This window comes from Monodelphis domestica, chromosome 3, assembly GCF_027887165.1.
Source record: "Monodelphis domestica isolate mMonDom1 chromosome 3, mMonDom1.pri, whole genome shotgun sequence".
NCBI lineage: Eukaryota > Metazoa > Chordata > Mammalia > Didelphimorphia > Didelphidae > Monodelphis > Monodelphis domestica.
Window position 1 is genome coordinate 156,871,210 of NC_077229.1, and position 26,399 is coordinate 156,897,608.

At 35.0% G+C, this 26,399-nt stretch overlaps 2 pseudogenes; one reads left to right on the top strand and one right to left on the bottom strand.

Annotated features, from left to right (window-relative positions):
• Positions 1-21,432: 21,432 nt before the first annotated feature.
• LOC100031454 (heat shock protein 105 kDa-like) lies at positions 21,433-22,847 on the bottom strand (annotated as a pseudogene).
• Position 22,848: 1 nt separating this feature from the next.
• LOC100031448 (DEP domain-containing protein 7-like) lies at positions 22,849-24,033 on the top strand (annotated as a pseudogene).
• The last annotated feature ends 2,366 nt before the right edge of the window (positions 24,034-26,399 follow it).

The following is a 26,399-nucleotide window of genomic DNA, read 5'->3' on the forward strand; positions in this document are numbered from 1 at the left end:
TCCATTTGAGTCTCAAGGGAGGTTCCAGCTTTAGGGCACCAGCTGAACCCAATCCCATCAGGAGCCCTCAGAGCTACTGAAAGGACAGAAAACTCAGGGCTGGCAAAGGGGTTGCTCCTAAGAGCTTACCTTGAAAGTAACCCGGGCCAGTTTCCGGGCATTCAACACAGACTGTGGAAGAGGAGGTTGCTGCTTTTTTTTTCTTCCTTTTTTTGTCTCCAGGATCATTTGGCCCACACCACCTGAACCTAATCCCATCAGGAGCCATCAGAGTCCAGGTAAGCCACGACCCCTCCCCCCTTAGAGAGCAGGGTCTTCTGAAAGAACCAGCTAACCTAATCCCATCAGGAGCCTCAGAGCTACTGAAAGGAAAGAAAATTCAGGGCTGGCAAAGGGGTTGCTCCAAAGAGCTTACCTTGAAAGTAACCCGGGCCAGTTTCCGGGGATTCAACTCAGAATGTGGAAGAGGAGGTTGCTGCTTTTTTTTTCATCCTTTTTTTGGCTCTGAGATCATTTGGCCCACACCACCTGAACCTAATCCCATCATAAGCCCTCAGAGTCCATGTAAGCCACAACCCCTCCTCCTTTAGAGAGCTGGGTCTTCTGAAAAAACAGAAACCTAGAGATAAAATCAAAATGGCAGCCTAGAAGGAGCATAGGCCTGGCAGCCTGGCCAGAGCTTTACAGATCCTCCATATCTGCTCCAATCGTCCAGGAAGTTTAAAACTCAGAGTAAACCCAGCCCAACTAAGCTGAACTCAATCCCATCAAAAGTCTCCAGAACACAGGGAAGCCCAGGCTCCCCATCCATCCTCATTGACTGCTGGACTTTAAGGCAATCAAAAGCCTCCAGAGGACAGGAAAGCTCAAACCCCCAACAACCCTCCCTCAGAGATTACACCAAGAGATCCTCTGTTAAAGCTCCAAGAGGGGAGACTGATAGAAGTCCCCAAGAAACAAAAAAAAATGAGAGGAATAAGAACACAGACAAATACGGGGAGGAAAGAAGGGGTGAATTTGAACAAACAACAGAAACAGAAGAAAGAAACTACAATAGACAGCTACTAATCACCAAATGGAACAGAGGGGGAGAGATCAGCAAACGATAAACCAGAAATCCCAGCGAATTGGATACAGGCTGTGGAAGAACTCAAAACACAACTAAGAGAGGCTGAAGACAATTGGGAAAAGAACTTAAAAATTAAGATAAGTCATCTGGAAACAGAGGCACTTGAACTAAAACAAGAAAATAGTGTCCTGAAAGGCAAAATCATCCAGCTGGAAAATGAGGCAAAGGAGATGAAAGACGAGATAAAGAGGATGAAAGATGATCTTCAAAGAAAATCAGACTAGAAGGAAAAAGATAACCAAAAAGCCAGAGATGAAATCCAATCTTTAAGAACCAGAGTAAAACAAGTAGAATCAAGTGAACTCACAAGGCAGCAGGACACTATAAAACAAAACAAAAAGAATGAAAAAATTGAGGAAAATGGGAAGCATCTCATTCACAAAACAGACGACTTAGAAAATCATTCAGAAGAGACAATTTAAGAATAATTGGACTACCAGAAGACCACGACAAAAGAAAAAGCCTGGACATAATACTAGAGAAAATTATCCAGGAAAACTGTCCCGAGATCCTAGAACAAGAGGGGAAAGTGGAGATTGAAAGAATCCACAGATCACCCCCTGTATTTAATCCCCAACTGACAACACCAAGAAATGTTATAGCCAAATTAAAAAACAATCAGATGAAAGAACAGGTATTACAAGCTGCCAAGAAGAAGTCATTCAGATACCATGGAATCACGGTGAGGATAACACAGGATCTGTCTGCATCCACACTGAAGGACTGAAAGGCATGGAATACAATATTCCAGAAAGCAAGGGAACTAGGCCTACAGCCAAGAATAAAATACTCATCAAAACTGACTATATTCTTACAGGGGAAAGTATGGTCATTTAACACAACAGAAGACTTCCAAACATTCATAAATAAAAGACCAGACCTGAACAGAAAATTTGAAGTCCAACCACAGAACTCAAGAGAATCATCAAAAGGTAATTAAAAAAGTGGAGGAAAAACAACAACAACAACAACAACAACAAAATTTTAAGAGACTCAATAAGTTAAAATGATATGTATCCCTATAAGAAAAGAGGTCATTGGTAACTCTTAAAAACTGTTGCTATCACCTAAGCAGCTATAAGAACTACACTCAGAGGGAACAGTGGCAAACTGTATAGGATGAAAGAACAAAACATAAATAGGTATATAGACATATGCATGCATAAATACATATAGATGTGTATGTATATATATATATATATATATATATATATATACATGACTAAAGCTAAAAAAGAAAAGAGGTTATGACTAAAAGAAATGGGAAAAGAAACAAATGGGGGTAAATTTATATGTCACAAAGAAGCTCATGGCAGGAGGGGGGAGAACATCGATACACTGGAAGGGTAAAGACGTTGGAGATAGGAAATACTCAACGCTTACGTACCTTGAAACTGACCAAAAGAGGGAAGAACAATCCAATCCATTGGGGAAGAGAATAGATTTGTGCCCTATAGGGGAGTAGAAGGGTAAAAAACAGAATGGTGGGGAGGGAAGCAGTACAAGGGAGGGAGAGGGTGGGGAGGAAATTTTAAAAAGACTACAGGGGAAAAAAAGGGAGGGAATAAGAAGGGAGGGGGTAGAAAGGGAAGTACAGGGGGACTGATTTAAAGTAAATCACTGGACTAAAAGGTAGAGCTGAAGAAGAAAGGTTAGAATTAGGGAAGGATAACAAAATGCCAGGGAGTCCACAAGTGACAGTCATAACATTGAACGTGAATGGGATGAACTCACCCATAAAATGTAGACAAATAGAAGAATGGATTACAATCCAAAACCCTATCATATGTTGTCTCCAAGAAACACACATGAGGCAGGTAGACAACCACAAGTTCAGAATTAAAGGATGGGGTAAGACCTTCTGGGCCTCAATTGACAGAAAGAAGGCAGGAGTGGCAATCATGATATCTGATAAAGCCAAAGCAAAAATAGATGTGATCAAAAGGGATAGGGAAGATAATTATATTTTGTTAAAAGGGACTTTAGATAATGACGAAATATCACTAATCAACATATATGCACCAAATAATATAGCACCCAAATTTCTAATGGAGAAACTAGGAGAATTGAAGGAAAAAATAGACAGTAAAACCATATCAGTGGGAGACTTGAATCAACCATTATAAATTTAGATAAATCAAATAAAAAATAAATAAGAAAGAGGTAAAAGAAGTGAATGAAATCTTAGAAAAATTAGAATTAATAGACATATGGAGAAAAATAAATAGGGACAAAAAGGAATACACCTCCTTCTCAGCACCACATGGCACATTAACAAAGATTGACCATACATTAGGTCACAGAAACATGGCACACAAATGCAGAAAAGCAGAAATAATAAATGCAGCCCTTTCAGACCACAAGGCAATAAAAATAATGATCAGTAATGGTACATGGAAAACCAAATCAAAAACTAATTGGAAACTAAACAATATGATACTCCAAAATCTTTTAGTTAGAGAAGAAATCATAGAAATAATTAATAATTTCATCGAGGAAAATGACAATGGCGAGACATCCTTTCAAACTGTTTGGAATGCAGCCAAAGCGGTAATCAGAGGTAAATTCATATCCCTGAGTGCATATATTAACAAACTAGGGAGAGCAGAGATCAATCAATTGGAAATGCAAATAAAAAAATCTCTTAAGTGACCAAATTAAAACCCCCCAGCCGAAAACCAAACTAGAAATCCTAAAAATTAAGGGAGAAATTAATAAAATTGAAAGTGATAGAACTATTGATTTAATAAATAAGACAAGAAGCTGGTACTTTGAAAAAACAAACAAAATAGACAAAGTACTGGTCAATCTAATTAAAAAAGGAAGGAAGAAAAGCAAATTAACAGCATCAAAGATGAAAAGGGAGACATCACCTCTGATGAAGAGGAAATTAAGGCAATCATTAAAAATTACTTTGCCCAATTATATGGCAATAAATATACCAATTTAAGTGATATGAATGAATATATACAAAAATACAAACTACCTAGACTAACAGAAGAAGAAATAGAATTCTTAAATAAACCCATATGAGAAAATGAAATCCAACAAGCCATCAAAGAACTCCCTAATAAAAATCCCCAGGGCCTGATGGATTCACCAGTGAATTTTATCAAACATGGGGAGAACAGTTAATCCCAATACTATACAAACTATTTGACATAATAAGCAAAGAGGGAGTTCTACCAAATTCCTTTTATGACACAAACATGGTACTGATTCCAAAACTAGGCAGGTCAAAAACAGAGAAAGAAAACTATAGACCAATCTCCCTAATGAATATAGATACAAAAGTCTTAAATAGGATACTAGCAAAAAGACTCCAGCAAGTGATCAAAAGGGTCATCCACTATGATTAAGTAGGATTTATACCAGGGATGCAGGGCTGGTTCAATATTAGGAAAACCATCCACATAATTGTCCACATCAGCAAGCAAACCAACAAGAACCACATGATTATCTCAATAGACGCAGAAAAAGCCTTTGATAAAATACAACACCCATTCCTATTAAAAACACTAGAAAGCATAGGAATAGAAGGGTCTTTCCTAAAAATAATAAACAGTATATATCTAAAACCATCAGCTAATATCATCTGCAATGGGGATAAAGTAGATGCATTCCCAATAAGATCAGGAGTGAAACAAGGGTGCCCATTATCACCTCTATTATTTGACATTGTACTAGAAACACTAGCAGTAGCAATTAGAGAAGAAAAAGAAATTGAAGGAATCAAAATAGGCAAGGAGGAGACCAAGTTATCACTCTGCAGATGACATGATGATCTACTTAAGGAATCCTTGAGATTCAACCAAAAAGCTAATAGAAATAATCAACAACTTTAGCAAAGTTGCAGGATACAAAATAAACCCACATAAGTCATCAGCATTTTTATATAATTCCAACATAGCTCAGCAGCAAAAACTAGAAAGAGAAATCCCATTCAAAATCACCTTAGAAAAAATAAAATACCTAGGAATCTACCTCCCAAGACAAACACAGAAACTATATGAACACAACTACAAAACACTCTCCACACAACTAAAACTAGATTTGAACCATTGGAAAAACATTAACTGCTCATGGATAGGATGAGCCAATATAATAAAAATGACCATCCTACCCAAACTTATTTATCTATTTAGTGCCATACCCATGGAACTCCCAAAAAATGTCTTTACTGATTTGGAAAAAACCATAACAAAGTTCATTTGGAATAACAAAAGATCAAGGATATCCAGGGAAATAATGAGAAAAAAACCACAAATGAGAGGGTTCTTGCAGTCCCAGACCTCAAACTATATTACAAAGTAGCAGTCATCAAAACAATTTGGTACTGGCTAAGAGACAGAAAGGAGGATCAGTGGAATAGACTGGGGGCAAGTGACCTCAGCCAGACAGTATACGATAAACCCAAAGATCCCAGCTTTTGGGACAAAAATCCAGTATTCGATAAAAACTGCTGGGAAAATTGGAAGACAGTGTGGGAGAGATTAGGAATTGATCAACCCCTCATACCCTACACCAAGATAAATTCAAAATGGGTGAAAGACTTAAACATAAAGAAGGAAACCATAAGTAAATTGGGTAAACACAGAATAGTATACATGTCAGTCCTTTGGGAGGGAAAAGACTTTAAAACCAAGCAAGACATAGAAAGAATCACAAAATGTAAAATAAATAATTTCAACTACATCAAATTAAAAGGCTTTTGTACAAACAAAACCAATGTAACTAAAATCAGAAGGAAAAAAACAAATTGGGAAAAATCTTCATAAAAACCTCTGACAAAATTTAATTACTCAAATTTATAAAGAGTTAAATCAATTGTACAAAAAATCAAGCCATTCCCCAATTGATAAATGGGCAAAGGACATGGATAGGCAGTTTTCAGATAAAGAAATCAAAACTATTAATAAGCACATGAAGAAGTGTTCTAAATCTCTTATAATCAGAGAGATGCAAATCAAAACAACTCTGAGGTATAACCTCACACCTAGCAGATTGGCTAACATGACAGTTATGGAAAGTAATGAGTGCTGGAGGGGATGTGGCAAAGTAGCTACATTAATTCATTGCTGGTGGAGTTGTGAACTGATCCAGCCATTCTGGAGGTCAATTTGGAACTATGCCCAAAGGGCGATAAAAGAATGTCTACCCTTTAATCCAGCCATAGCACTGCTGGGTCTGTATCCTACAGACATAATGGATAAAAAGACTTGTACAAAAATATTCATAGCTGTGCTCTTTGTGGGGGACAAAAATTGGAAAACAAGGGGATGCCCATCAATTGGAGAATGGCTGAACAAATTGTGGTATATGTTGGTGATGGAATATTATTGTGCTAAAAGGAATAATAAAGTGGAGGAATTCCATGGAGACTGGAATGACCTCCAGGAAGTGATGTAGAGCGAAAGGAGCAGAACCAGGAGAACATTGTACACAGAGACTTACACACTGTGGTATAATCGAACATAATGGACTTCTCCATTAGTGGCAGTGTAATATCCCTGGACAATCTGCAGGGATATAGGAGAAAAAACACTATCCATAAGCAGAGGACAAACTGAGGGAGTAGAAACACCGAGGAAAAGCAACTGCCTGACTACAGTGGTTGAGGGGCATGACAGAGGAGAGACTCTAAACGAACACTCTAATGCAAATATTAACAACATGGCAATGGGTTCGAATCAAGAACACATGTGATACCCAGTGGAATCACGCGTCGGGTACAGGGGGTGGGAGGGAGGAAAAGAAAATGATCTTTGTCTTTAATGAATAATGCATGGAAATGATCAAATAAAATACTATAAAATTTAAAAAAAAGAAATTTGGATGCTATGCCATTTTCTTGCATACATGTTGAGTACTTGTATTTCCTTATTGTTTATACTGCCTTTTATCAGGTTGTAATTACCTTCCTTATCTCTTTTAACTAGATCTATTTCTACTTTGGCTTTGTCAGATATCATTATTGTGACTCCTGCCCTTTTTTAAACCAGTTGATACCCAATAGATTTGGCTCCATTCTTTTACCCTATGTGTTTCTACCTTCCTCATGTGTGTTTCTTTTAGACAGCATATGGTAAGGTTTTGGTTTCAAATCCAATAAGCTATTTGCTTTTGTTTTATGGTTGAGTTGATTCCATTCATATTCAGAGTTATGATTACCAGGTATGTATTTCCCAGTATTTTGATTTCTCCTCTTAGTCCTGCCTTTTCTTCTTTCACTATTTCCTTCTACACCAATGTTTTGTTTTTAATCAGCCCCCCTAATTCCCACCCTTGTTTTACTTCCCTTTCTACCCCTCCCTTCTTATTCCCCCTTATTTTCTTTACAGTCTTTCTAAACTACCCCCTACCTTCTCCCTACCTTGGACTGCATCCCTACCCAAAAGTCTGTTTGTTTTCCTTCAACTTCCCTATAGGACACAAATCAAATCTCTGCCCCAAAGTATTTGATTGATCTTCCCTCTTTGAGTCAATTTCAATGCACGTAAGAGTTGAGTATTTCCTATCTCCAACCACTTTACACTTCCAGTGTAATGATGTTCTACCCTCTCCCACCATGTGCTTCTTAATAACATGTAAATTTACCCCTTTTTGTTTCTTTTAGCATTTCTTTTAGTATTAATCTCTTTTATAGCTCTAGTTGTATATATATATATATACATATGTATTTATGCATACGTATATCTATATACATATTTATGTCTTGGTATTTCATTTTATAGTTTTTCACTGTTCCCTCTAACCATAATTCTTCTAGCTACCCAGCTGAAAATAACAATTTTTAAGAATTAACCAATATCCTATTTTCTTATAGGGATACATATCATTTTAAATTATATGGCTTCTTTGTGATATATAAATTTACCCCATTTGTTTCTTTTCCCATTTCTTTTAGTATTAACCTCTTTTTAGCACTAATTGTGTACATATACACACACACATATAAGTGTGTGTATATGCAGACATGTATATGTATTTATGCATGCATATATCTATATACCTATTTATGTCTTGTCCTTTCATCCTATGCAGTTTGTTACTGTTCCCTCTAAGTTTAATTCTTATATATTCCCAGGTGATAATAACAATTTTTAAGAGTTACCAATGACCTTTTTTCTTATAGGGATACATATCATTTTAACTTACTGAGTCTCTAAAACGGTTTTTGTTTTGTTTTGTTTTTCTTTTTTTCCTCTTTCTTAATTACCTTTTGATGATTCTCTTGATTTCTATGTTTGAGCATCCAATTTTCTGTTCAGGTCTGGTCTTTTCTTCACAAATGTTTGGAATTCTTCTATTTTGTTAAATGACCTTACTTTCCCCTGTAAGAATATAGTCAGTTTTTGTGGGTAGTTGATTATTGGTTGTAGACCTAGTTCCCTTTCTTTCCAGAATATTATATTCCATGCTTTTCAGTCCTTCTGTGTAGATTCAGCCAGATCCTGTGTTATCCTCTCTGTGGTTCCATGATATCTGAATGACTTCTTAGCAGCTTGTAATATCTTTTCCTTTGCTCTTATAGTTCTTGAATTTGGCTGTAACATTCATGGGTGTTGTCAGTTGGTGATTAAATATAGAAGATGATCTGTGGATTCTTTCAATCTCTACTTCTCCCTCTTGTTCTAGAATATTGGGACAGTTTTCTTGATTAATTTCTTGTAGAATGATGTCCAGGCTTTTCCTTTTGTCATGGTCTTCTGGTACACCAATGATTCTTAAATTGTCTCTCCGGGAATGATTTTCTAAATCTTCTGTTTTGTGAATGAGGTACTTCATATTTTCCTCAATTTTTTCATTCTTTTGATTTTGTTTCATAGTTTCCTGCTGCCTTGTGAATTCCCTTGCTTCTAATTCTTTTATTCTGGTTTTTAAGGACTAGATTTCATTGCTGGATTTCTAGTCATTCTTCTCCTTCTGATTGTTAATCTCCTTTTTCTCATTTACAAGCCAATTAATTTTGACATTCAAGTGTGAATCTTAAAAACAACTCAGACTGTACTTTGGAAGATTTGATTTAGCTATTTCCTTATTGTAACAATGGAGATACTTGGTCTAACAAGAATCAGGAATGTCTTGGGAACTTTATATTACTCCACCCATACTTAGATATACTTTAGGGGAAGATAAAGTTGTAGTAAACTCCTGATTGAACAATGAAGATACTTAACTCATACCTTATAGTGAAGCTAGCACCTTAAGCTAAGTCTATTTTTAGATCTAATACAAAAAGGTGTTAAGTACCTATAAAGGTTAAATTAATCACAAAAATGTCAAGTTACTCACAAAAGACAAGCTTAACAAAGAAGTGTGAAGTACTCAAAAGATATAATCTAAGCAGAGAAAGTGAGAACTAAAGAGTGGTGAGAACTAAGAATGGGCAGTCCTGGAATAAAGCATCTACTGTGATTGGTAGACATGAAAATTTAGGGGAGGTGACATAAGAGAAAATTTATTTAAAAGGAAGCATAAAAAGTCAGTTTAGGCAATTCAATTCAGAGTGGAATTTGGTTCAGAACTCAGTTCAGGTGATTGAGTTCATGGAGGTCTAGAGCTTCCTTGGAGATGGTTTTGTGGTTAGTGATAAGACTGACTCCCTTTCCTTTAGTCTCAGGAAGGCCACTTTTGCCAAGACCTTTAACTACTGCCTGGCTCAGCCTGAGCCAGAGCAGTTTAAATTAATTATCTCTCTCTGTCTCTCTGTCTCTCTGTCTCTCTGTCTCTCTGTCTCTCTCTCTCTCTGTCTCTCTGTCTCTCTCTCTGTCTCTCTCTCTCTCTCTCTCTCTCTCTCTCTCTCTGTCTCTCTCTCTTTCTCTCTCTCTCTCTCTTTCTCTTTTCCTTAATCCCTTCTCTCTATATTAATTAAAATCTCCATAATTCCCAGCTAACTTGGGTATTTTATTATTTGGGAATCAACTCTGGTGACCAATTATTTAGATTTATGTCAAAACTCTAAAATTATCTTTGCACAGGACACTATTTTCTTGTTTTAGTTCAAGTGCCTCTGTTTCCATATGACTTATCTTTCTTTTTAAGTTCTTTTCCCAGTTGTCTTCAGCTTCTCTTAATTGTGTTTTGAATTTTTTTTGAATTCTTCCAAACTTCCAAATGACTTGTATTCAAGTCACTGGGGTTTCTGTTTTGTTTTTTTTTTTTTTGGCTTGGTTTTCCCTCATCCTTCTCTGTTCCATTTGCTCTTTGTTCATTGCCTGTATAGAAGTTGTTGATTGTAATTTGTTTTCTTTTTCTGTTGTTTGATCAGATTTACCACTTCTTTATTCCCTGCAGTTGCCTGTGATTTTGCTCTCTCATTTTTTGTTTGGATCTGTGGTTTTGAGATTTTCTGTCAGGCTTAGCATCCTAGGTGGGGGAGGGGCCTTGGATTTTCCTTCTTCCTTCCCCTTAAACCTGAGTATTCTTGAATTCAGGATTTGGGGGGGGTTACCTTTTAATTTGAGTACAGTAGGAACATTTCTTTGCTCTATCTTGTTGTTAGGTTTGATTTTCAAACGTAGGAGCATTTAGTTTATAATTGGTAAGGAAGGGTTTTTAGTGGTTTAAACTTTTGCCGCCTCTACACAGCCATCTTGACTGTGCCTCTCCTCTACATCAATATCTTTAACAGATTATTTATATTTTCTTTTCATTTGGACTTCTCATTATTTAAGATGCCATTATGCATTTTTAAGTGTATATATAGATATTTTCCTTATGCCCCTGTATTCATTATAGTTTTACTGATTTATAGTTTAGTAATTTCTTTGGGTTGTAATACATAGTACTTTTTTATGTAAATATGCCTACTGGGACAGAAAAAAATGTATTCATTCATTAATGTTACTTTTTAATACATGCTCTAATATTTCTCTCAGGTTTAATTCCTCACTCATTTGAAAATTTCTATTATTTCTTTTTGTTTAATTTTCTGTTGGATATGCCCAAATTGGACGGAGAAATATTATGTTCTCTTAAATAAAATAGATTGTTATCCATGAATACCTTGAACTTATTTCTTAAGGATTTGTATGCTATAATATTTAGTCTATTCATATTAATATTCACATTATTTCTTGTCCCTCTTATTTAATTATATTTTTCCTTAATTACATAAAAACAGTTTTATTCTTTTTTTAAGTTTGAGACACAATCTCAACTTTCCTACTTTTCTGCCGCTTCCCACTCCCTGAAATGGCAAGCAATCTGATAAAGGTTTTACAAGTGTAATAGTGAAAACATTTTTTTCCATATTAGTGATTTTGTAAAAGAAAACTAACAAATAGAAGAAAATAGAAGAAATAAAGTGAAATACAGTATGTCTAAGTCTGCATTAGGGGGTAATGGAAGAAATTATCTATCCAATGTATGTATTTGGGGAAACTCCATAAACAAATAAGAAAAATAATTTCACATGGGATAAAATGAATAATTTTGATTACATTAAATCAAAAACATTTTGCAAACCAAAAACAATGTAGATAAAATTAGAAGAAAACTGGGTAATTAAAAAAAAATTATTATAGTTTCTTTTATAAAATTCTTATTCTCAAGCCTAAAAGGTACTGATTCAAATTTATAAAAATAAAAGCTATTCTCCAATTGATGAATTGTCAAAGGGTAACAGTTTTCAGAGGAAGAAATCAGTTATTCAGAGTCATAAAATGATCTCAGTCACTAACAATTAGAGAAATGAAAATTAATATGTCTGTATGGAACCACATCAAAACTTTTAAGTTAGATTATAGGACAAAAAATTTTTAAAAATTACAAAAGTTTCGGGAATATGGAAATATAAGAAAACTGTGAAGTTATCCAACCATTCTGGAAAGCAGTTTGGAAGTATGCACCAAAAGGTATTAAATTATTCATACCCTTTTACCCACAATTCTAATACTAGATACTTACGCTAAGAAGATCAAAGGGAAAGGGAAAGGATGTACACTTAGAAAAGCAATTTTTATAGCATCTCTTTTTGTATTTGCAGTGAATTAGAAGGAATGCTTCAATAAACAATTTAATATTAATGTGATGGAAGAGTATTGTTAGGTAAGAAATGATAAAGGAAACTGTTACCAAAAATAACTAAATAAATGAATGAATGAATGAATGAATAAATATATAAGAATGCTTACGTGAACTGATGCAAAGTAAAATCAGCAGAACCAGGACAACAATGAATAAGGTTACAGCAATATTGTAAAGATAATCAACTGCAAAATATTTAAAAAACTATAATTAAAAATATTGACCTATCAAAATTCCAAAGGATTCAATGAAAAATGTCAGTGTGGCTATATGAAAAATAAATATAATAGGGAGTCTGTTTTTTTTTCTCTTTTCCCTCTATTGCTTTTAATCCCTTACCAAACTGAAGTTTTAAATATATATATATATATATGTTCCTGTTGAACAGAGTGAATTGAAGTTTCACTATCCATAAAAATTCTAGGCATATTTAAAAAAGCAAACAAGCAAAAAATATCTAAGCTTTATTCATGTAACATGCAGGTATTAGAAAAGCTTCCTAATTTAAAAAATCTAGCTATAAGATTTTAAGAACTTATCCATGATCTTTTGCTCTATGAGGCTATATTAATAGAGACTCCATCTGGTAACAAAACTCTCATCTGACAGTTGGTGCACTTTGTAAGAACTGATATATGACAATGTGCTAAGAAGACACTTTATTTTTGATGGCTATACTGATGCCAGGCCATTTTCCTGTTTGATGCCATTATTTGGCACAGAATGAGCCCCAGGTGTTCATAATGAATGTGGGCTAAGTTCACACTGTTCTGTACTTTGAGTGTGACAGTGAATGCAACACAAGTCATCAGATATTCAATATGCTCAGTGAACTACAAAATGTGTTGAAAACAGTTGGCAACCAGTGTTGTTTTCCTAATGAAAGTTGGCTAACCTTGTGTTAAACACCGTGTATCACATTTTAATTGTGCTCTGTTGCAAATGTTCTGGCCTGTTCTGGTGCCTGAGCAGAAGTTATCTATAATGGAAATTGTCCATATTAGTCATGGCACTCATTAGTGATATCACTGTTTTGATGTGCAAACAGTGACATTGTTGCTGAAGATTCCTACAAGAAAAAAATAAAGAATTATCATTAAGCCTTTTTTTTTTGTTCAAATAACCTCATGAGAAACATTAAAGTGTTTTCAAAACAACTTAAATAGTTTCATTTTTGTTACATAGGAAATCCACAGAAAGCAGCAACTTCAAACACCACACAAGTTTGGATTCTTCGGGGGTATGTGTCTCTCCTATCCTCAATTCCAATATTGGGTTCTGATAAGTACGATAATAGAAACCTTAAGTATTGTTCAACCCTGGGGGTTCAGAAGCCCCCTACAAGAATTCATTGTAGTACAATCACTCAGGGTTTATGGTTTATAATATATGCTCCCAAATCTTCTAATTCAAGTTCACAAGCATTTATTAAAGTCCCTACATGCCAAACATTTGTTAGAATCTGAGGAAACAGAAAAAATTGAAATAATCTCAACAACTTTAAGAACTTAAAATCTAGTCATATTCCCTGTCTGTGCCTTCCACTCCCCCATTAGAAAGTCATTGCTTATTTATCATTGCACTTTTCTTCTGGAAAAATGTGAATAGTCTCTATTCAGTAGTTATTTAATTCTTTTATGTCAAAATGATAATGCTCTTGTTAATTGCTTGGGTTAATTTGTCTGACTCTATATCATTTGTCTGCTTCTGGGGAGCTCAGCTCCTCTTAGTTCCAGGACATTATAACTATTTAACTTTTAATGAATGGATTTGAATGGATTAAAATGAACAATTTATAGAATATGTATATATATATATATATGTTATATATATATATTCCACAATACTTGAAAAAATAACATAATAATAGTTACTATTAATGGTCTTTAAAAGCTATGTATAATTAAAACAAATGAGAGGGAGACAGAGACAGAAAGTGGGAATGAGAGGATGGAATTTTCAGATTATAAATTGGTGCATTTCAGGCAAAGTTATATAAATATTAAATGATAAGTATTAGAACTTTAAGAAGGAAGACAATACTCACTAGAAAGCAGCATGATTTAATATGAAAGAAATAATGAAAAATCAAACATGACAGACATTAGTAAGTTTACTAAAGGTGAATGAGTCTACTTGTAATTAAAATACTAAGCTTCTGCCATTTGAGTGAATCTCAGGAGGTTTCACAGCACAAACTTAATACTGTGTTCATCCCTTTAATATACCATTTATTTGACTTAATCAACTCCTCCTAGCCCACTGCTATTCTCCCCAGACTCTTTTGTCAATGATAAATAAATTCACACTCTCTTTTATTCTCTTAAACTAGGTGATACTAATTCTATAACTCCTACAGAAAAACCATTCCTCACCAAATTCTTCTACCTGATTTTAATTCTTCTGTACCTGGACTTTAGCCCTAAAATAACCCATTCTATTCTAATGTTCTTTCTTATTCCCCTATGCCACTGGCAATTCCTGTTATACAATCAACAATTTCCATTTGACTTTGAAGGCTTCTTTTCAAGGTTGTTTACCACTCCCACCTCCCATCTTCTGGCATTTACTAACCCTGGCTTTCTACATATTGAAGATATGGAAACACCATATCATTGTTTGCACATTTTTGGGTGCCTCCAGGTTCATTGGCTCTGAGGACCAGAATGAACTCAGGGCTCCCCTCTGCCATTTTCTGGATCTCCTTACTGCCATCATTAAACATTTCCATCTCCTTTAAAAATTTATTCAGTCCAGGGGGAAGCTGGTGTTAGATTTAAAATAGTTTTGAGCATTAAATAGTTGTACATAAGAGAGTGGGAGCCATAAACTGTGATAATTAAAATGTTTGGGACCAAGGGAAATATATAGCAATTATGACCGCTGAAATATGTTTTCTACTGTGTCTTGGTTTTATATAAATATAAGATGGTCGCCAGGGAATATATTCCCAATTTATGAATATGCCCAAGACAACTGGGTTTTATAGAGAAATTTAATTTATAATACACTGATTAATCAATAGAAAAAGAGAGAAAGTAAGAAAGGAATAAGAATGAAGGGTCTCAAGCGAATAAGGCCTAGACCTCAGTCCTAAGAGATGAATCAGTCAGTTGGTTTTATCACTCACCCAAGATCTCTCTAGGTAAAGCTTCTCATGCCAACCTCAGGCTCCACCTTCAAGAGAACCTCCTTTCAAGAAATGTTTCCAGAGAATTCTCCTCCTGACTCCTCCTGAGTTCTCCTTCCACAGCCTCCTTCAAGACCTCTCCAGGAGCTCTCCCTCCAGGACCTCTCTCCTCTCAGACCTCCTTCAGAGCATCAACCACCTTTTCAGAGCATCAACCTCTCTTCTCTTCTTCAGAGCAACCTCCTCAGTCCTCCTTCAGAGCAACCTCCTCTCAGTCCTCCGACCCCACTATCTTTAAGGAAACAAACTCAGTTCCCTCCCCTCAGTTCTCACATCTACCAATCACTGTCGATGTCTCCCCTGAGCCATTGTTGGCTCTAGCTTAACCCAGGACCACCCAGAGGTCTCTCCCCTTTGCACATGTCTGTTGAAGGTCATATTCTCAAATAATTAAATCTTTGCTGCAGCCCTTCCTAAATCCTGTTACTCTGAGTAGGGTGGAGATTGTAGTTTCCAAGACCTGGTTCTGTCATTCCAAGTATCTCTATTGTATCAATTCTAAAATCAATCATGACTCAAAGAACTTCCTGTTCTATGCTTAAGCATAGGTCAAAGCCCTTTCCATTGTTTAGCAGATGATAAGTAAATTATCAAATTAAACTTATGTTTCACAGGATTTCTTAAGAGTTATTTTCTACTAGTACATCTGTAGTCAACCCACCCTTATGGTATTCTCATAAGCTGTCTTATATATAATATGTTACTAGTTAGAACCATGCTGACTGAGATGACTAGAATTAATTATACAATCTAAATTGGAAGCTTGCTATATCAAAACATTTTTTCCTTTGTAATTGATTATATGTCACTCACCATAGTAATTTTAGAACTTCTTGACTCTTACCTCAAGCTGCCTATTACACTTCCTTTCCTAAATCTCCTTAGGTGAAAAAAAAATTGTCTCATACTTTATAGAGAAGATAGAGGTCTTTAAGTATTAGCTCATTCTTCTCTCATCTTGAAAACCCTCAACTTGATAACCAATTATCTGCTTCTTATCTCAAATCTACCAATTTTTTTTTCTTTATTGAGAATAATCTCCTTTTTACTAAACATTTATCTAAGGTCTTCATGTTGTAAAAAGGAATTCTTTAATTTATTTAATTTAACAGGGTACCTGAAGGTCCTCTTACTATAGAGATGTGTAGGGATTAACCAGTCCACAGTGACAGGAAGTCAGAACAAGGGAGCCCCCTGCTGAGTCAGCTTCAGTTGCAGACTTTCAGTTGCTTACAGAGTTGGTTGCTGACAGTTGGTGGAGTCAGTTGCTGACAGTGAGAGTTGGTTGTTTCAGGGAAGTTGGCTGCAGGGCTTGACTTGGTCATTGGTGGTTGTTTGCTGGTGGTGGCTTTTGGAAATATAAAGGTGAGCCTGAGCTTACTGAGAGGGCTCTTGGATTTAGCCTTTTAAGGGTTTTTTGTCTCAGAGATCTTTAGAGAGCTGGAGGTCTGTCTCATAGGCAAGGATCTGCTGTCACTTGGCTACTGACCCGAGCTGTATAGAAAATTGATTGAAGGAGTGAGTGAGTGGTGGCTATCCATTATTTTAGGAAGTTAGATAGTTACTGAATCATTTATATATAGTGTAGGTTAGATAGGCCTTGGTTGTGTCAGGCAAGAAGAATCTGTCCTCAGAAGACAATTAGAGGTAGTTATTAGTAATTTTAGGTATATTAATAGGGTATAAGATTAGTAATGTCTCTTTCATCTTTTCTATCTTTCCCTTTTTAACTATATTCTTTTACTACCTATATTTTAATAAAACTCAATTTTTAATTGTTAAAAGCTGTTAGAAGTTTTCTTTTCTCTAGATTAAAGGGATAACATTAATTTACACCACTACTATATTTTCATTAAAACTTAAATTATTGAAAGTTGCTCTCTTATTTTGTCAAAACCAGTATTTTAACCCTTACAATGTCTTCCAGAAGATTATCACTTAAAGAAAGCCCTAGATATTTTTATCAAGTTTGTCAGTTTAAATTTATATATATATATATATATGTATATATATATATATATATATATATATATATTACTTAAGAACAAGTTATTCATCAATTTTGAAAGTGTGAGGTTTAAAGAACAATCAATTAAATTAGATGATACCACAAATAAATGCAAGATTTAGATGAAAGAATTAAACACATCCATATCACACCATTTGGGAATCAAACCTTCTAACACTAAAATCTAGCCATAGCCTTATTTCTTAATAGTTGAGGAAATTGCCCTAGCCAAGGAGTGGGAAGTATATTGATTTAACTCTCTTTCACTAATTTCATCAGGTTTTTTGAACTTTGAAAGTGTTTAATATTTAGAGTTCCTATCATTTTTGGTAATAGCATCCCTGGAAAAATAGTATCTGATGTCAGCCTCAAGAGCTAAGTGAAATAATGAAGATGCTAGATAACACTAAGGAAATGAATTATCATAATTTTACAATGATATACTTCCTTTGAGTTCAATACCAAAAGAAAGACTTAAGAAGAGTTCATAAAGGAAGGAAAATGGCTTCATCTAAAGAAAAGTTATCCCAAATATTCTCTCTAGGTTTAAGCCCATTTTCCCATTATCCCTCTCTATAACTTTTTATTTTCTTTCAATTACATGCAGAAAACATTTTAACAATTGTTTTCTGATATTTTAATATCTATATTCTCTCCCTTCCTCCCTACTCTTCCATTCCCCAAAGGAGGAAATAATCTGTTATAGCTTATTTCAGTGTCTTGATGAATACATACTCTTTCCGTGAAAGAGTACACATATCTCAAATGCAATAAAAAACTAATGAAAGAAATCTATTGAAAAATGGTATGCTTCACTTTGCATTCAGATTTTAAATGTTCCTTCTATATCTTTGAATAACATCTTTCATAATGAATCTCATGGGGTTACCTTGGATCCTTGTGCTACTGATAATATTTTAATCCTTCAAAGTTGATCACTGTACAATATATCTGTTTACTAAATACAATGCTTTCTTTCCGCTCAATTGGATTTGCATCACAAACAAACTTTTTCAGGTGTTTCTTAAAATCATTCCATTCAATTTTCTCTTATGGCACTATAGTATTTTATGACAACTATAAACCATAATTTGTTCAGTCATTCCCTAAATTGATGCACATCCTGTCGGTTCTTAATTTTTTTTACCAGAACAAAAAAAGCTGTTATAAATATTGTTGTACATATATATCCAAAATAGATCAAAGGCAAAGGAAAGATGTATATGGTTTTAAGGCCCTTTGGACTTGGTTCCAGATCACTCTCAAGTTGTATCTGTTCACAGCTCAACAACAGTACATTAGTACCCCAATTTTCCCAAATGCTCTCCAAAATGTATTATTTTCATTTTTGGTCATATTATTAGACAATCTCATATGTGAGAGGTAGTATCTCAGAGTTGTTTTAATTTGCATTTCTTTAATTAGTATTTGAAGGACTTTTACATGAATAAAGGTAATTTTAATTTATTCATTGGAAAACTCCCTTTTCATGTCCTTTGACCATGTATCAATAGGGGAATAAGTTGAATTCTTTTAAATTTCTGTGAGTTCTCAATATGTTTGCGAAATGAAGACATTTTCCCACTCATTATTAAAAAAGTGTTTTCCTGGTTTTTTATTCACATTCTAATCTTGAATGAATTGAGTGTGTTTGTACAAAATCTTTTTTTTTTTAAATATAGTGTAATCAAAGTTATCTATTTTACTTCTTAATATCTTCTTAATGTGCTTGTATTTAGAAATTCTTTCCTTATTAATGTCTGGCTGGTAAACTATATCATGTTCCCCTTATTTGTTTATGGTATCACTTTTCATTTCTAGATCATATATCCATTTTGACTTTTTCTTGGTATATGGTATGAGATGGTGTTCTATGCCAAGTTTCTACCCTTTTATTTGTTTCCACTCTTCCAATCAGTTTTTGTTAATTATTTCTTTATTCAAAAGCCTGTATCTTTGAGTTTAACAAACACTAGGCTACTTTCATCATTTACTTCTATATGAGGATTACCTAATCTATTTAATTGATTTACTATTACATATCCAATTCTAGATCGTTTTGTTGATGACTGCTTTATAATATATTTTAAAATCTGGAAAGTTTAGACCATGTTCCTTCATATGTTTTTATTAATACCTTTGCTATTCTTGATCTTTTGTTTTCAACATAAATGCTTAAATTTTTTCCAACTTAATGAAATAAGTTTTGAATAGTTCAAATGGAATGGCATCAAATAGGTACCTTTAGGCAGAATTGTAATTTTTATTTTACTGATCTCACCTATTCTTGAGAAATTAATGTTTTTTAAGTTGTTTAGGTCTGATTTAATTGATGTGAAAACTGATAATTGAGTTTATATAATACCTCAGCTTCTTTTGGTAGGTAGATCTCCAGATATTTTCTATTTTCTATAGTTATTTTAAGTTCAGTTCCTCATTCTATTTCTTGCTTTTGTAATTTGTTATTTTCAAATACAAGTACAGTTGATTCATATATATTTTTTTTAATATTCTGGAACTTTGCTGAAGTTTTTAAGTGATTTAAGAATTTTTTTTTAATTGTGGTTGATTCCCTGGGATTTATTATGTATAACACCATATAATCTTTAAAGGTGATAACTGTTTCTTCACTGAGTATTCTAATTCCATCAACTGCTGATTCATCACCTGCTATTGCACACGTGGGTCACAGTCCTTCCCACTTAAGATTAAGTGGGATGTTTACAATTTCGGTGATTAGATCTAAAAATGGGCAGAGGAATTAATTTATTTTTCAAAATCAGGGGAAAGTTAATTAATTTCATTTTCACAATCAGGGGAGAGTTAAATTTAATCTTCATAGTACCATTATAGATGATTTTTACTTATACTTTTAGATAGATGTCATTTATTATTTTAAATCAAATTCCATTTAATGTTCCCTAATATTTTTTACAGAAAGAGAGTTGTATTTTGTCAAACACTTTTTTTTCTGCTTCTATTAAGATAACCATATGGTTTCTCATTGTTTTGTTATGGATATGGTGAATTATACTGATATTTTTGCTAATGTTGAACTATACCTGCACTTCTGGTAAAAAATACACATGGTCATAGTGTTTAATCCTCATTACCTGTTGCTTTAATCTCTTTGCTTATATTTTATTTATAATTTTTGCAGCAATATCTATTAAGGAGATTTGCCTATAGATTTCTTGCTCTGTTTTTGCTCTTCATGGTTTATGGATCAGCATCATATTTGTATTATAAAAATAACTGGTAGAATTCCTCCTTCATCTATGTTCCCCCAAAAATAGTTATATAGTATTAGTGTAAAATGTCCTTTTAATGCCTGGTATAATTGAATTCTGAACACATCTAGCTCTGGATATTTCTCTTCAAGAAATTTATGGAATGTTTGTTTAATGATGTTCCCCTAAGTTTAAATATTCTATATCCCCTTCTTCTTCTTCTTCTTTTTTTTTTGGTTTAGAAATGACACCTTTATATGAAGATTATTATTAGAGCTCATTAAATGCTTCACAATACCAATTACAACAGGATCAACATTACTTCCATTGGTAAATCTCCACAGGACAATGTACTGTTTAGCAAGAGATAAAATTTAAAGTTTTGTTCTGCATGATACTAATACATTTCACTATCTTTTATTTTTATACAATGAAATTTAAATAATAATAAAGAAAAAAGTCCTAGTCTATCAGACAATTCATTTTGGAAAGCCCTCATGGAACCAGATTTAACCATATTTACACAAATACACACCCACACACATGTGGAAATGGAGGGTAAGATGCAAGAAAACTACCTTGGCAGAAACAAATGCTTAAAGATTTTTAGTCACAACCCTCTTGATTGAGCAGTGCATTTTTTTCCCAGAAAACAAAATCAATTTCATCCTTACTGATTCACGTGGTTAATACTGAATTGAAGCTTAGTATGAATTCACAATTCCACGGGATCCCTTTTAGGATCATAATGATTACACACTTAAGTTTTTCATTTTTCCATATAATACACAAAAAAATTCTAAACATTCTTAAAAAAGAAATTATAAATATGTCTCAGTATGTTTCTTATAATTACATACTATGGCAAAAATATTTTCTTCATCATTTGTTGGTAGTGACCCTGCTTAACTCCATGTGATTTAGTCCAAATCCATATGAATGCTGCTGTTCTCACTGGGGTGACAGACTCCATTCTGATGCAGGCCCTCAGCATTTGGGTTATTTTTTACTTCAAACCCTTCATTCTTATCCATGTTGGGGCCATTGAGTGTTTTTTTCCTGCTTGGGAGATTCTACTTTTGGTTTCGGCTGTGTCACAACTGGTTCACAAACATGGATTAATTCCTCCACCTTCATTTTAATTTCATTGCCACATACAAGTGGATCCCATCAAGGCTTCTTTTAGCTTGGGCATTCATGACATTATTCATCTGCTCCATTGTTTCATTGACAGATTTTTCAACTTTCTTCATTTCAGATTCATCAATATGGATGTACCTCTCATCTTTATTCCTGTAGTCACCAGCTATTTTTGCATAGTGTTGCAGCTTTAGTCCTAACTCTTCAAACATTCTTGGTCTTTCCTCAGCTTCTTGAAACCTAATCTTAATGGGAGTGCCTAATTTCATTAACTGGTCCAACTTGTCAACATATGCTTATTTGGCTTGGTCCTCTCCCTCCTCATATAGCCAATCTTTAGCTTCTGTTAAGAGTTTCAGGAAATTTTGATGATCCTGTTCACATACAAACTTTTCATAAGGCCCAGATAGCTTATCCCTGAATTCATAGACATATTCTTCAACTGCATTTTTTGGCATCATTCCTTTCTTTATCTAGCTTGTCTTGCATGATCATTTTGCCTTCTGTCTCAAAATACATTTTGAAAAGGTCTTTTCCCAATTGCCAGACCAAGTTTGCTTCAATGAGAAGTTCAACATTCACCACATTTATTTTGGGTTTTTTAGTTTCTGGAGGTTGATCTCCTTTCTTTTTATTTGCTTTGTCAGTGTCAGGGATTTTCTTTTCTTCAGAGGGAAGGTCAGGTGAAGGGGGACACTGTGGAGTTTGCTGACCATCAGTTTGTACCTGGGGCTGTGTTCCAGCTTCACTGTTGTCTTGCTGGATATTTTTATCCAAGTCAGTGGTTTCAGGTGGGGGTCGGCTCTGATGCTCCATATGTGTTTCAATGGAGGAACCCTCACTTTCTTCTGTTGGGATTTTCTCCACCATTGATGCAGTAGATATTGTAAAAATGCCATGAGTGTTGAGCCGTACTTTACCTTTGACTTTAGATTTCTCGCCATCTTTCTGAGCTGAAACATTTTGGACTACAAAGCAGCCAATTTTTGCTTCTGGGTATGGAAAGCCTTCAGGATCAGAGTACAAAGCTTCCAACTGAAAGGGACCTTTCTTATAAAAAGTGAGAACTTTGGAGAAAGGAGCAGCATGGTTCCAGCTGAATACTTCATGAACACCGGTGTTTGAGGACAGTAGCTGCAGCCTTTACCGCTTCATGGCCTTCCCTGGCCAGGAGGACAGGCAGGTGGGGAAGGAGAACCAAGTGGGCCCAGCTGTCAAATATGAGAAGACACCATTATGTCATTCATCCGCTTTGAAGTCAACCAGCTTAGAGGATCTGTGGGAAAACCTGAGTTTGAAGCCAGCTAACTCCCCCCGTGTAAATATCTCCACAAATCTGTCTCCTCAAGTTATTAATGAAGTATGGCAAGAAGAAACCATCGGGCGTCTGCTCCAGCTTATCAACCTCCTGCTCCTTGACTCCTTGCTTCAGCACCAGGACGCAGCCCCCAGAGCTCCGAAGCCCCGGCCTAGCCTGATCTGATAGCCACCAGCAACTACCTGGACCTAGGGGTTCTCAAGGCCTACAGCGACACGCAGGATGAGGAATGTCTCTTGGCAGCAACGGACTGCTTAGAGTACCTTCTGGACCAGATGGTGGTGGAGCTGAGCAGAAATTTCCCTGAGCTTCCAGACAAAGGAGATGTGTGGAAGGTGCTCTTATTGGATGCCATTAGTAAATACTACAACAATAGGGAACCTCTGTTAAACCACTTATTTGACGTCCACACGGGGATTGTAGAACTCCTAGTGAATGGGAAGATGGACAAAGTGCTACAAGCAACGGAGCTCTGCCTGAAGCTGTTAGATTCCCCCAGGTGAGAGGAGTTCCAAAGAATTGCTGTACTTGATGGCCGGGGCAGCCCGTCCTTCAGAATTTAAGTTACAGAAAGAGAGTGATAATCGGATGGTGGTGAAAAGGGCATTTTCCAAAGAGATTGTAAACAACAAAAATTTATCCAAAGGATAAACAGACCTTTTGATGCTATTTTTAGTGGATCATCAAAAAGATGTTTTTAAGATCCCAGGAATGCTGCACAAAATCGTCAGTGATAAACTCATGGCCATACAAAGAGGAAAAGAGCCAGAGAGAGACACAGGCTGCCACAGACATGACCAAAGTGAGTATCACAGCAATACCCAAAAAGCCACAAAGGAAGAGCTTTTGTCTTTGCTAAAATCTATTGATGAGGATTCAAAAATATCTGCCAAAGAAAAGAAGAAATTGCTATGTCAGTTTTATGAAAGCCACCAGAATATCTTTGTGGAATATTTTGGAGATAGAACTTCAAATATTTTTATATAAATTGCGTATTTGAGAGTGATTTTGTATATCTGAAAACCAAATGTATAATCTATATTATCAGTTTTGAAATGTTGCTTTTTAGAGAAACTGTGAATAAAATATTTGCTTATATATGTCAAAAAATTGAATTCTATCAAACATTCAAAGAACAACTAATCCCAATATTATACAAACTCTTTGACAGAATGAGCAAAGAAGGAGTTCTACCAAGTTCCTTTTACAACACAAATATGGTACCGATTCCAAAGCCAGACAGGTCAAAAAGAGAGAAAGAAAACTATAGACCAATCTCCTTCATGAACAAAGATACAAAAATCTTAAATGGAATACTAGCAAAAAGACTCCAGCAAATGATCTGTAAATCTTGAAATCTCTCAGACTTGTGAATGTTAAACATTTCCCCATCAGGGAATTCTTAATTGGAACAAATTCCCTACTGAGAAACATTCCCCATTTTGATGTGAGAACTCACCAGGATCAGAAATGGGAGGACCTCTACTCCAACCATACTTAAGACTGCTTTAGGGTAAAAACAAACAAACAAAAAAAAAACTCCTTGCTAAACAAAGAAAGTACTTGGATCCATGCTTATGGTGGGGCAAGGAGTTCTTTGAGCCAGGCCTGTTTTTAGAATTGATACAATGGGATGCTAGGTACCTAAAAGGGTCGGGCAAGTTTTGTCTTGATGAGATTAGTTGACTCAGCTGTGTTTTCTCTTGTTCAGACTTATTGAGGATCTTGGTTGACACAGCAGCATTTTTTCTGGTTCAGACTTACTGAGGAGATTTGTCGGCTTAGCAGGAATTCAGATGGGCAGTCCTTTGGAGAGTGTCTACAGTGATTGGTAGATGTAGGGACTTAGGGGAGGTGACATGGGAGAAAAACCCCTATATAAGAAAAAAGCAGAATCTCTTGAAGGATATCCTTTTGGAGATATATCCTTTTGGAGAAATCCTTTTGGAGGATCTCTGATGAGGATCACTTGGGAAGAATCTCTTGAGAGAGGCTCTGAAGAAGGGAAACTCTTGGAGGACAATCTCTAAGGACATCTCCCTGGAGCTCCTCTAAGGGGACTCTGTCCCTCTGAAGGCTCTGGAGAGAGGCCCTTTGGAACAGTCTCTGACTGGAAGGCTCTCTGGTGAAGCCAGCTGAGATGGAACTGGCCTTATGTCACTAGAATCCTTGTTTAGTCAGACCTTGTGGTGAGTGTTAAAAAACTGACTGATTTCTATCTTAAGGCTCAGGTCTAGGTCATATTGGCTTGAGGCCCTTCATACTTATTCCTTTCTTACTCTCTCTCTCTTTCTTTGATTACTCATTGTATTGTTAATTAAAATCTCTATAAAACCCAATTGACTTGGGTATTTGAATAATTGGGAATATTTCCCTGGCGACCACCTTATATTTGATTTAAAAACCAAGACACTGTAATGAAACATATTTCTGCAGTCAAATTTACTCACTCTCTCTTATTTCTATCACAATTTATATCTTCCACCATTTTAACTCACTACAGTTGAAGACCTCAACCATTTTAAATATCACAGATCACAAGGCTGATTCATTATGACTAGGTAGGATTCATACCAGGAATGCAAGGATGGTTCAATATTAAGAAAACCATCCACATAACTGATCATATCAACAAGCAAAGCAACAAAAACCACATGACTATCTCAATAGTTTCAGAAAAAGCTTTTGACAAAAATACAACACTCATTCCTATTGAAAACACTAGAAAGTATAGGAATAGAAGGCCTTTTCTTAAAAATAATAAACAGTATTTATCTAAAACCATGAGCCAAGATCATCTGCAATGGTGATAAACTAGATGCATTCTCAATAAGTTCAAGAGTCAAACAAGGATGACCATTATCACCTCTATTATTTAACATTGTACTAGAAACTAGCAGTTTCATTGTACTAGCAGTAGCAATTAGAGAAGAAAAAGAAATTGAAGGTATTAAAATAGGCAATGAGGAGACCAAGCTATCACTCTTTGAGGATGATATAATGGTCTACTTAAAGAATCCTAGAAAATCAACTAAAAAGCAAGTGGAAATAATCAACAACTTTAGCAAAGTTGCAGGATATAAACTAAAACCACATAAGTCATCAGCATTTCTATATACTTCCAACTCATCCCAGCAGCAATAGTAAGAAAGAGAAATTCCCTTTATGATCACCACAAACAGTATAAAATACTTGGAAATCCATTTGCCAAGAAAAATGCAAGAACCATAAGAACACAAGTACAAAACACTCTCCACAGAATTAAAACTAGATTTAAATAATTGGAAAAAACATTAATTGCTCATGGGTAGGATGAGCTAGCATAATAAAAATGACAATCCTAACCAAACTAA